This window comes from Cervus elaphus, chromosome 27, assembly GCF_910594005.1.
Source record: "Cervus elaphus chromosome 27, mCerEla1.1, whole genome shotgun sequence".
Classification (NCBI taxonomy): Eukaryota; Metazoa; Chordata; class Mammalia; order Artiodactyla; family Cervidae; genus Cervus; species Cervus elaphus.
Genome location: NC_057841.1, coordinates 20414892 through 20427857, shown reverse-complemented (window position 1 = coordinate 20427857; position 12966 = coordinate 20414892). Strand labels below are relative to the sequence as shown.

The following is a 12966-nucleotide window of genomic DNA, read 5'->3' as shown; positions in this document are numbered from 1 at the left end:
AATAAACAGAGTGACAATATACAGCCTTGATGTACTCCTTTTCCTATTTGGAACCAGTCTGTTGTTCCATGTCCATTTCTAACTGTTGCTTCCTGACATGCATACAGATTTCTCAGGAGGCAGGTAAGGTGTTCTGTTTCAGAATTTTCCAGTTTTATTGTGATCCACACAGTCAAAGGCTTTGGCATAGTCAATAAAGCAGAAATAGATGATTTTCTGGAACTCTCTTGCTTTTTCGATGATCCAGGTGATGTTGGCAATTTGGTCTCTGGTTCCTCTGCCTTTTCTAAATCCAGCTTGAACATCTGGAAGTTCACATGTTATTGAAGCTTGGCTTGAAGAATTTGGGGCATTACTTTACTAGTGTGTGAGATGGGTGCAATCATGTGGTAGTTCGAGCATTCTTTGGCATTGCCTTTCTTTGGGATTGGAATGAAAACTGACCTTTTCCTGTCCTGTGTCCACTGCTGAGTTTTCCAAATTTGCTGGCATATTGAGTGCAGCACTTTCACAGCACCATCTTTCAGGATTTGAAATAGCTCAGCTGGAATTCACCTCCACTAGCTTTGCTCATAGTGGTGCTTCTTAAGGCCCACTTGACTTCATATTCCAGGATGTTGGATTTAGGTGAGTGATCACACTATCGTGATTATCTGGGTCATGAAGATCTTTTATGTACAGTTCTGTGTATTCTTGCCACCTCTTCTTAATATCTTCTGCTTCTGTTAGGTCCATACCATTTCTATCCTTTATTGAGCCCATCTTTGCATGAAATGTTCCCTTGTTATCTCTAATTTTCTTGAAGAGATCTCTAGTCTTTCCCATTCTATTTTTTCCCCCCTCTATTTCTTTGCACTGATTACTGAGGAAGGCTTTCTTGTCTATCCTTGCTATTTTTAGAACTCTGCATTCAAATGGACATATCTTTCCTTTTCTCCTTTGCCTTTTGCTTCTCTTCTTTTCACAGCTATTTGTAAAGCCTCCTCTGACAGCCATTTTGATTTTTTGTGTTTATTTTTTTGGGGGATGATCTTGATCCCTGTCTCCTGTACAATGTCGTGAACCTCTGTCCATAGTTCATCAGGCACTCTGTCTATCAGATCTAACCCCTTAAATCTATCTCACACTTCTACTGTATAATTGTAAGTGATTTGATTTATATCATACCTGCATGGCTTAGTAGTTTTACTTACTTTCTTCAATTTAAGTCTGAATTTGGCAATAAGTTCATGATCTGAGCCACAGTCAGCCCCTGGTCTTGTTTTTGCTGACTGTATAGAGCTTCTCCATTTTTAACTGCAAAGAATATAATCAATCTGATATTGTTGTTGACCATCTGGTGATGTTCATGTATAGCATCTTCCCTTGTATTGTTGGAAGAAGGTGTTTGCTATGACCAGTGTGTTCTCTTGGCAAAACTTTATTAGCCTTTGCCCTGCTTTATTCTGTACTACAAGAATTTGCCCTGCTTTATTCTGCACCCCAAATTTGCCTGTTACTCTAGGTGTTTCTTGTATTCTAGTCCTCTATAACAAAAGGACATCTTTTGTGAGTGTTAGTTCTAAAAGGTCTTCTAGGTCTTCATAGAACTGTTCAAGTTCAGCTTCTTCAGCGTTACTGGTCGGGGCATAGACTTGGATTACTGTGATACTGAATGGTTTGCCTTGGAAACAGAGATGATTCTAACATTTTTGAGATTGCATCCAAGTACTGCATTTTGAACTCTTTTGTTGACTATGATCGCTACTCCATTTCTTCCAAGGGATTCTTGCCCAAAGTATTACATATAATGATCACCTGAGTTAAATTCATCCATTCCAGTCCATTTTAATTTGCTGATTCCTAAAATGTCGATGTTCACTCTTGCCATCAAAAGGCAAATTTGACCACTTCCAACTTGCCTTAATTCATGAACCTAACATTCGAGGTTCCTATGCAATATTGCTCATTACAGCATTAGACCTTGCTTCTATCACCAGTCATATCCACAACTGGGTGTTGCTTTTGCTTTAGCTCCATCTCTTCATTCTTTCTGGAGTTATTTCTCCACTGATCTCCAGTGGCATACTGGGCACCTAACTGACCTGGGAAGTTCATCTTTCAGTGTCCTATCTTTTTGCCTTTTCATATGGTTCTTTGGGTCCTCAAGGCAAGCATACTGAAGTGGTTTGTCATTCCCTTCTCCAGTAGACCACATTTTGTCAGAACTCTCCACCATGAACCATCTGTCTTGGGTGGCCCTACAGGGCAGGGCTCATAGTTTCATTGAGTTAGACAAGGCTGTTGTCCATGTCTAACCCATTTCCCTTTACTCATTTACAATTGTATTGCACAGTATAAAGGAAGAGTATATCAGGAAACATTGCTTTTCTATACTTAGATACTGGAAATCAGTTATTTTATCCTTTGACCTCCTGAAGACACTTTCACTTACCAGTATAAGTACATTAGCGGTGTACAATGCAATGAACTGTGTCTAGAACACTATAATATAATGAAAAATAAATAAAATTGGGCTCAAATGTACTAAATCCCAAGTCCCAGACCCAGTGTCATGTGTGCAAGTCACCTTAATGTGATTAATCACTTGATCTACCTGAATTTGAATTTCATTTTCAAAAAATTCCTAGCAACATTTTAGGATGAATGAAATGATGTAAAAATACCCTTTTAAATTACAAAAGTTTTGCTTCAAATCCAAAAACTAAATTATTATATGTAGGTGGCTATTGAGGTGAGAGGTTGAGAATTAGAAGGTAGCCTACACTGAATTAGCTTAGGTGATAGAAAGGAGAAAAATTTTGTCTTCAAGACTGTTGGGAAAACATCGTGAATAAAGTTGATTATGTATCAAGGAAGAATTAGGAACTAATCGTGAGAGAGCCAGAAACATTACAGAAAATGACTTGACAATGCCAAAGATTGTTCAAACTACCCTACAATTGTACTCATTTCACATGTTATCAAGGTAAGGCTTGATAATATATGCTCCAAAAGTATGTGAATAGAGAATTCCAGATGTACAAACTGGATTTAGAAAAGGCAAAAGAACCAGAGATCAAATTGTCAGCATCCATTGGATCACAGAAAATGCATGAAAATTCCAGAAAAACATCTATTCTTGCTTCATGGACTATGAAGCCATTGACTGTGTGGACCACAACAAACTGTGGGAAATTCTTCAAGAGATGGGCATACCAGACCACCTTACCTGTCTCCTACGAAACCTATATGTGAAACAGGAAGTGACAATTAATACAGACATAGAAAAATGAACTGGTTCAAACTTGAGAAAGAGTACATCCATGGCTAATTCATGTCAATGTATGACAAAAACCACTACAATATTGTAAAGTAATTAGCCTCCAACTAATAAAAAAAAAAAAAAAAAAAAAAGACTGTATATTGTTACCTTGCTAGTTTAACTTATATGCAGAGAACATCACATGTGAAATGCCAGGCTGCAAGAATCACAAACTGGAATCCAGATTGCCAAGAGAAATATCAATAACCACTCTAATGGCAGAAAGTGAGAGGAATTAAGAGCCTGTTGATGATGGTAAAAGAGGAGAGCGAAAAAGCTGGCTTAACTCAACATTAAAAAAACTGAGATCATGACATCTGGTCCCATTACCTCATGGCAAATAGATGAGAAAAACTTGGAAACAGTGGCAGATTTTATCTTCTTGGGCTCCAAAATCACTGCAGACAGTGATTGCAACCAGAAAATTAAAAGACACTTGTTCCTGGGAGGAAAGCTATGGCAAACCATTTTGTTGTTCAGTTGCTTAGTTGGGTCCACTCTTTATGACTCCATGGACTGCAGCATGTTGGGGTTTCCTGTCTTTCACTATCTCAGAGTTTGCTCAGACTCATCTCCACAGAGTCCATGATGTCATCCAAACAACTTGTCCTCTGTTGTCCCCTTCTCCTCTTGCCTACAATCTTTCCCAACATCAGGGTGTTCTCCAGTGAGTCACCTCTTCACATCTGGTGGCCAATGTATTGGAGCTTCAGCTTCAGCATCAGTCCTTTCTGGAATATTATGGGTGATTTCCTCAAGACTGACTGGTGTCATCTCCTTGCTGACTCTCAAGAGTCTTCTCCAGCACCACAGTTTGAAATCATCATGTCTTTGGTGCTCAGCCTTTTCTATGGCCTCTCTCATTGGTACATGACCTCTGGAAAAACCATAGCTCTGACTATATGCACCTTACAGACTTTTGTTGACAAAATGATGCCAATGTTTAGGTTTGTCATATAGCTCTTCTTCCAAGAACCAGTATCTTTAAAGTTCATGGTTTCAGTCACTGTCCACAGTGATTTTGGAGCCCAGGAAAATAAAGTTCATCACTGTTTCCATTGTTTCCCCACCTATTTGCCATAAATTGATGGGGTGGGTGCCATGATCTTAGTTTTTTTGAAAGTTGAGTTTTAAACCAGCTTTTCCTCTCACTCTTCTCTTTCATATTCATAAAGAGGTGGTTAATTCTTCACTTTCTGCCTTTAGGATGGTGTCATCTGTATATTTAAAGTTATTGATATTTCACCCAGCAATCTTGATTCCAGCTTGAACTTCATCCAGCCCAATATTTTGCGTGATGTACTCTGCATATAGGGGCTTCCCTGGTAGCTCAGCTGGTAAAAAAAATCTGCCTGCAATTCTTTGTAGAATTGCAGGAGGTATTCCTACCTCCTACCGAAGTAGGAGACTTCGGGTCAGGAACATCCCCTGAAGAAGTGTTAGGCTAATCACTCCAGTATTCTTGGATTTCCAACGGCGGCCCCGAGGGTAAAGTATTCACCAGCATTGAGGCAGACCTGGGTTCGATCCCTGGGTTGGGAAGATCCCCTGGAGGAGGACATGGCAACCCTCTCCAGTATTCTTGCCTGCTGTGTCCCCATGGACAGGGGAGCCTGGGGGGCAACAGTCCATAGGGCCACAGAGGGTCGGACATGACTGAGCGACTAAGCACACAGCACAGCACTCTGCATATAAGTTAAATAAACAGGGTGACAGTACTCAGACTTGACATGCTTCTTTCTCAGTTTGGAACCTGTCGATTGTTCCACCTCTGGCTCTAACTATTGTTTCTTGATCTGCATACAGGTTCCTCAGGAGGCAGGTAAGGTGTTCTGGTAGTCCCATCTCTTTTTCCACAGTTTGTTGTGATCCACACAGTAAAAGTCTTTAACACAGCCAGTGAAGCAGAAATAGATGTGTTTTCTGGAATTCTCTTGTTTTTTCTTTGACCCAACAGATGTTGTTATTTTAACCTCTGTTCCCTTCCCTTTTCTAAATCCACCTGCTACATCTGGAAGCTTGTGGTTCCTGTATTGTTGAAGCTTAGCTTGAGGATTTTGAGCATTACCTTCCTAGCCTGTAAAATCAGCACAATTGTGCTGTAGTTTGAATGTTATTTGGCATTACCCTTCTTTGAGATTGGAATGAAAACTGAACTTTCCTAGTCCTGTGGGCACTGCTGATTTTTCTAAATTTGTTGGCATGGTGAGTGTCTTTTATTGTGCTAATCTTTGCATGAAATCTTCTCTTGGTATCTCTAGTTTTCTTGAAGTGATTTCTAATCTTTACCAGTCTATTGTTTCTTTCCATGCATCGTTCACATAAAAAGGCTTTCTTATCTCTCCTTGATATTCTTTGGAACTCTACATTCAATTGGGTATATCTTTCCCATTCTCCTTTGCCTTCCACTTCCCTTCTTTTCTCATCTATTTGTAAGGGCCCCTCAGACCACCATATTGCCTTCTTGCATTTCTTTTCCTTGGGGATGGTGTTAGTCATCACCTCCTGCAGTGTTACAAACCTCTGTCCATAGATTTTTTAGGCACTCTGCCTATCAGATCCAATGCCTTGAGTCTATTTGTCACTTCCACTGTATAGTCATAAGGGATTTGATTTCGGTCATACCCGAATGGTCTAGTGTTTTTCCCTACCTTCTTTAATTAAAGCTTGAATTTAGCAATAAGGAGCTCATGATCTGAGCCACAGTCAGCTCATGGTCTTGTTTTTGCTGAATATATAGAGTTTCTCCATCTTTGGGTACAAAGAATATAATCAATCTGGTATCAGTATTGACTATCTGGTGATGTCCATGTGTAGTCATTTCTTGTGTTGTTGGAAGAGGGTGCTTGCTATGACTAGGTGTGTTCTCTAAGCAAAACTCTGTTAGCCTTTGACCTACTTCATTTTATATTCCAAGACCAAACATGCCTGTTACTCCAGGTATCTCTTGACTTCCTATGTTTGCATTCCAGCCCCCTATGATAAGAAGGACATCTTTTTTTTTTTTTTTTGCCTTAGTTCTAGAAGCTCTTGTAGGTCTTCATAGAACCATTAACTTAATTTTCTTTGGTATTAGGGATTTGGACATAAACTTCAATTCTGTGATGTTGAGTGGTTTGCCTTGAAAAGGAACCAAGATTATTTTGTCACCTTTAAGTTTGCACCCAAATACTGTATTTTGTTTGGTTGGTTGGTTTTTGCTATGAGAGCTATTCCATATCTTCTAACGGATTTTTGCCAATTTTAATAAATATGATGGTTACCTTAATTAAAGGCACCCATTTCTGTCCATTTTAGTTCACTGATTCCTAAAATATCAATGGTCCCTCTTGTCATCTCCTGTTTGACCACTTTCAATTTATCTTGATTCATGGACCTAACACTCCAGGTTCTTATGCAATATTGTTCTTTATTGCATCAGACTTTACTTTCACCACCAGACTTATACCCTACTGGGCATCATTTTCACTTTGGTTCAGCCTCTTCATTCCTTTTGGACTTATTTCCCCACTCTTCTCCTGTAGCACTCTGATCTGGGGGTTCATCTTTCAGTGTCCTGTCTTTTTGCCTTCTCATATTGTTCATGGGGTTCTCAAGGCTAGAATACTATAGTGGCTTGCCATTCCCTTCTCCAGTGCACCATGTTTGTCAGATCTCTCCACCATGACCTGTCTGTCTTGGGTGGCCTTACATGGCATGGTTCATATTTTCATTGAGTTACATAAGGCTGTGACACATGTAATCATGTTGGTTTGTTTTCTGTGATTGTGATTTTTATTCTGTCTACCCTCTGACAAACCTAAACAGTGTGTTAAAAAACAGAGACACCTCTCTGCTGACAAATGTCTGTATAGTCAAAGCTATGCTTTTTGTTTTTTTTCTGCATTCATGCCATGGATGTGAGAGTTGGACCGTAAAGAAAGCTGAATGCTGAAAATTTGATGCTTTTGAATTGTGGTGCTGGAGAGGATCCTTGATAGTCCTTTGGACAGCAGGGTAATCAAAGCAGTCAATCTTAAAGGAAATCAACTCTGAATATTCATTGAGAGGACGGATGCTGAAGCTGCAGCTCCAAAACTCTGTCCCCCGGATGCAAAGAGCCAACTCAATGGAAAAGACCTTGATGCTTGGAAAGACTGAAGGCAGGAGGAGAACTGAGCAACAGAAGATGAGATGGTTAGATGGCATCACTGACTCAATGGACATGAGTTTGTGCAAACTCTGAAAGATATTGAAAGACAGGGAAGCCTGGTGTGCTGCAGTCTATGGGATCATAAACAGGTGGACATTAGTGACTGAACAACAATAATTAGAGAAAATAGATGTTGAAAAATTAGAGTTAATTTTATTATAATTATATTAAGAAGAAGTTGTAGCCTAATGAATTTAAATTAGCAATTTGTCTTATGCCAGTACACATTGCATAGTGCAGGGGATAAAATATGAGTATTATAATGCTTTGTTTATAATTTTAATTAAAACACCTCCAAGAACTGAAACCTCAAGGAGATAGAGACAATACCAAGACAACAGAATCCTCAATCTTTCAAAGGAAAAATAATACAATAAAATTCATTCAACTCAAACCGTAAGATTTCTGCTTGGATTATCTAAATAATTGTCTCGATTATAAGTTTAAGAGAAAAACTAGAAATGAGATATATTTCATCTTTCTCCTACTGGTAAATTTCTTTTGAAATGTATAATTTTGCATCTAGTAGCTTTTATTCAAATCACCTGGCTTCCAAACAAGTAAAATAGCAACTAACCAGTTAATATCATGGAAAGTGGTCAAAGTTTAAAAGACAGCAAGGAAACTGAATAAATATGCCCAATTTCCAGGAAAAAAATCAGGTGAAGAAATAACCACCTGGTTATTGTCAACAGTGACCTAATCTATCTTTGGCTCCCAGTGGCTCAGTGGTAAAGTGTCTCCTTGCCAATGTAGGAGATGCAGGAGATGCGGGTTCAGTCCTTGAGTCAGGAAGATCCCCTGGAGGAGGAAATGGTGACCCACTCCAATATTCTTGCCTGGAGAATCCCATGGACAGAGGATCCTTGAAGACTATAGTCCATGGAGTCACAAAAACTCAGACATGATTTAGTGACTGAGCAATCTATCTTTGTTCATGTGTATAGAACATTGAACACTTAATGGATGTGTTAACCAGAATTATTATATATTACAAAGCTGAAGCAATTCATTGTATATCCAGATAATGGATATTCTAAGAGAGGGAATCATATAGAAAGAGAGAAAGAGAGAGGATTTGGGGATAAATATGTAATGCTCTTTCATTTTAGTGCCAAAACAGTAAAGTAATATTATAATATGTTAACTCCATTTATTTGCAGAATAGGTTTTGCTGGAGACAGTATTGAGAAGGATATATTCATTATATTGTGGTGGCAAAAATCATTCAGTAGGAAAATGTAGAAGGTATGGTTGGTGAACAAACTACAGAGAGCAATTCTTTTAATTCTTTCTTTTTCTATGTGGTTTTTACTTCACTTTTACTTTTATCATCATTACTGATATCAAAGAATGTGGAAGAGCACTAAAACTTGCTAACATTTGAAGCTATAATGCTTTTGGACATAGTTTTAAAACTGGTTAGTGATGAGGACTGTAATTTCTAATATCAATTGACACTTTCTCTTCCACCTTTCATGCATTCAAAGGGTTCTGGGCTCCAATCTGCTCTTAGGTATTGTTGAAGGCTGTCTTTAAAAATAGCTGATAGTCATATCACCCTCAGCAGAGATTGGCCTTCAATGGGTACCAAGTGGAAACAGACCTACAAGTACTAAGCAAGAAGAAACAGTTTGGCTTTAGAAAACCATCTGTAAGTAGTTCAGGTAAAGTCAAAGAATGTTCATCCTCTTAAAAAAGAGCTATACAATTTAATAGAAAAATCTGTAATCAGTTTTTAAAATCCAGATGCATATAAGAATTCTCTTGGAATATTTTGAAAAATACAAATGCCCAGAAGATGCTTTTTTTTTTTTTTTCTTTTTGCCAGAGCTCCAGATATGTTTCTAATGAGCAATCATGTTTTAAAAAACTGGACTGTATGATAAACTTTTACTTTTATCTAGTTGGTTTTTTTATACCATAATCAGCACTCCCATTTCATTTAGCTTATGTTCTCCAACTTCTTCATCTCTTTTGTTGTTGTTGTTGTTGTTCTTTCTCAAGCCATCAAGTATAGTAGAAAAGCTTTTGTGTGTGTGTATATATATATATATGTAGCACATGTGTATATATATAAACACATACTATATAAATATTTAAAAACATATGAATTTTTGCCTAACTAAAAACATTATGACATTTTGATTCTACTTGTTTGACTTAGTATGACTAGAATGCTAGATTTCTAATTAAAAAATAGATATGCAACAAAGGTTCACTGTATAGCTTAAGGAATTATAGTCAGTATCTTGTAATAGTTTATTATGAAAATCAATTTCAAAAATAATATATGTTTCTATATAACTAAATCACCTTGCTCTGCACCTGAAACATTGTAAGTCAACTATACCTCAATAAATATATATATATTTTAAAAAGGACTATATGAAGATATTTTACTTTTATCTAGCTTGTTTCACTTTGCTTGTTTCATATTTAGTGCTCCCATTTCATTTAGTTTATGTTTTCCAGCTTATCCATCTCTTTTTCTGATGCTTTGCAAGTCTTTATCAAACATAGTAGTAGAAAAGCTTTAGTATACATATAATATATACATATATATGTTAGAAAACTTCTGAATTTTTGCCTAAGTAAAAAATGTATGACATTTTTATTATAGTTATTTGAATTAATATAAATAGAAAGCTAGACTCCTAATTTAAAAATATATAGATATACACAACAAGCAACAATGATTTGCTGTATAGGACAGGGAACTATAGTCAATATCTTGTTATGAACTATAATGGAAAACAATTTCAAAAATACCATATATGCATATGTAAAATTAAATCACATAAACAAAAAAGAATTCTACTCTGAAATTTAGTAATGTTTGCTTTTTGCCAGTTTTTCAAAATGTCTTATGAACATCTAATAAAAACATATGATACAAAATTTTAAATATATTTAAATGTAGGATATGATTAATATAAGTTAATTAAATATATATCTATTACATTAAAAAGAAACTAACCTCAATGACTTATTTCCTACTGTTGACAAATTTAGGAATCAGTACACTAAAATGGACAATGGGTTAATTTAATTCAAATGACCATTATATCATTATATCTGAAGAAGAAGATATTAAGAAGATGTGGCAAGAATACACAGAAGAACAATAAAAAGGAGATCTTAATGATCCAGATAATCATGATGGTGTGATCACTCACCAAGGGTCAGACACCCTGGAGTGTTAAGTCAAGTGGGGCTTAGGAAATATCACTATGAACAAAGCTAGTAGAAGTGATGGATTTCCAGTTGAGTTATTCCGAGTCCTAAAAGATGATGCTGTGAAAGTGCTGCTCTCAATATGCCAGAAAATTTGGAAAACTCAGCAGTGGCCACAGGACTGGAAAAGGTCAGTTTTCATTCCAATCCCAAAAAAAGGTAATGCCAAAGAATGCTTAAACTATCATATACAATTGCACTCATTTCACACGCTAGCAAAGTAATGCTCAAAATTCTCCAAGCCAGGTTTCAGCAGTACCTGAACCATGAACTTCCAGATGTTCAAGTTGGATTTAGAAAAAGCAGAGGAACCAGAGATCAAATGGCCAACATCCCTTGAATCATAGGAAAAGCAAGAGAATTCTAGAAAAATATCTATTTCTGCTTCATTGACTACACTAAAGCCTTTGGCTGTGTGGATCACAGCAAACTGTGGAAAATTCTTAAAGAGATGGGAATACCAGACCACCTGAACTGCCTCCTGAGAAATCTGTATGAATGTCAAGAAGCAACAGTTAGAACTGCACATGGGGCAATGGACTGGTTCAAAATTGAGAAATAGTACTACAAGGATGTATATTGTCACCCTGCTTATTTAACTTTTATGCAGAGTATATCATGCAAAATGTTGGGCTGGATGAAGCACAAGCTGGAACCAAGATTGCCAGGAAAAGTATCAGTAATCTCAGATATGCAGATGGCACCACCCTATGGCAGAAAGTGAAGAACTAAAAACCTCTTAATGAAAGTGAAAGAGGAGAGTGAAAAAGCTAGCATAAAACTCAGCTTTTAAAAAATTAAGATCATGGCATCTGGTCCCATGACTTCATGGTAGTTAGAGGGGGAAACAATGGAGACAGTGAGAGACTTTATTTTCTAGGATTCCAAAATCACTACAGATAGTGATCACAACCATGAAATTAATAGGCACTCGCTCCTTAGAAGAAAAGCTATGACAAACCTCAACAGCATATTAAAAAGCAGAGACATTTCTTTGCCAACAAAGGTCTGTTTAGTCAAAGCAATGGTTTTTCCAGTAGTCATGTATGGATTTGAGAGTTGGAACATAAAGAAAGCTGAGCGCCAAAGAATTGTTGCTTTTGAACTCTGGTATTGGAGAAGACTCTTGAGAATCACTTGGACTGCAAGGAGATCATACCAGTCCACCTAAAAGAAATCAGTCCTGAATATTCACTGGAAGGACTGATGCTGAAGCTGAAGCCCCAGTGCTTTGGCCACCTGATACAAAGAACTGACTCACTGGAAAAGACCCTGGTGTTGAGAAAGATTGAGGGCAGGAACAAAGGAGAATGAAAGGGGATGAGATGGTTGGATGGCATCACCGACTCAGTTTACATGGGTTTAAGCAAACTCCGCAAGGTGGTGATGGACAGTGAAGCCTGGCATGCTGCAGTCCATGGGGTCACAAAGAGTTGGACATGACTGAGTGATTGAACTGAATTGTACTGGACTGAACTATGGTGATATTTGCTGTGGAGAAGCTCAGATTATTACACACTAATTTAGCTGAGAACTACAGAAGACCCCCAAGAGATCTTCCCTTGAGAAATAAGACTGAACTCCTATGACAGAAATGAACACTGATGAGTCACAAATACTCATTTTATGGGTTGGATTTTCTCTTCAAAATATATATGAATTTCTCATCCCAGTCCCCTGTATATGACCGTACTTGGGAATAGAATTGTGGAAGATGTAATTAGTTAAGTTGAAGTAATGTTGAAGTATCACTGACCCTTAACCAATTATGACTTGTGTTTTTATGAGAAGAAAGAAATGTGGACCCAGACAAGCACAAAAGCAAGACAATAAGGACAATGTGAACAGACAGTGAAGAGGACCAAGGTTGATAGGAGAGATTGGAATTATGCTGCTGAAAGCCATGAACATCTGCTGTGACCAGAAGCTGGAAGAAGGAAGGCAAGACCCTCCTCTGGAGGTTTTAAAAGGAACATGATCCTATCAACACCTTAAATTCGGAATTCTAGACTTCAAACTGCAAAGAATATGCATTTCTCCAACTAAGCACTCAGTTTATAGTGCTCTATTATGGCGATCTTTGGAGAAGGCAATGGCACCCCACTCCAGTACTCTTGCCTAGAAAATCCCATGGAGGGAGGAGCCTGGTAGGCTGCAGTCCATGGGGTCGCTACGAGTCGGACATGTTGAGCAACTTCACTTTCAATTATCACTTTCACACTTTGGAGAAGGA

At 37.7% G+C, this 12966-nt stretch overlaps 1 long non-coding RNA gene across 1 annotated transcript; it reads left to right on the top strand.

Moving 5' to 3' along the window:
* Positions 1-4059: 4059 nt before the first annotated feature.
* LOC122685028 lies at positions 4060-12188 on the top strand. The gene is made up of 3 exons (XR_006338224.1): positions 4060-4071; positions 8677-8679; positions 12043-12188. It is a non-coding gene; the product is annotated as an uncharacterized LOC122685028 (long non-coding RNA).
* The last annotated feature ends 778 nt before the right edge of the window (positions 12189-12966 follow it).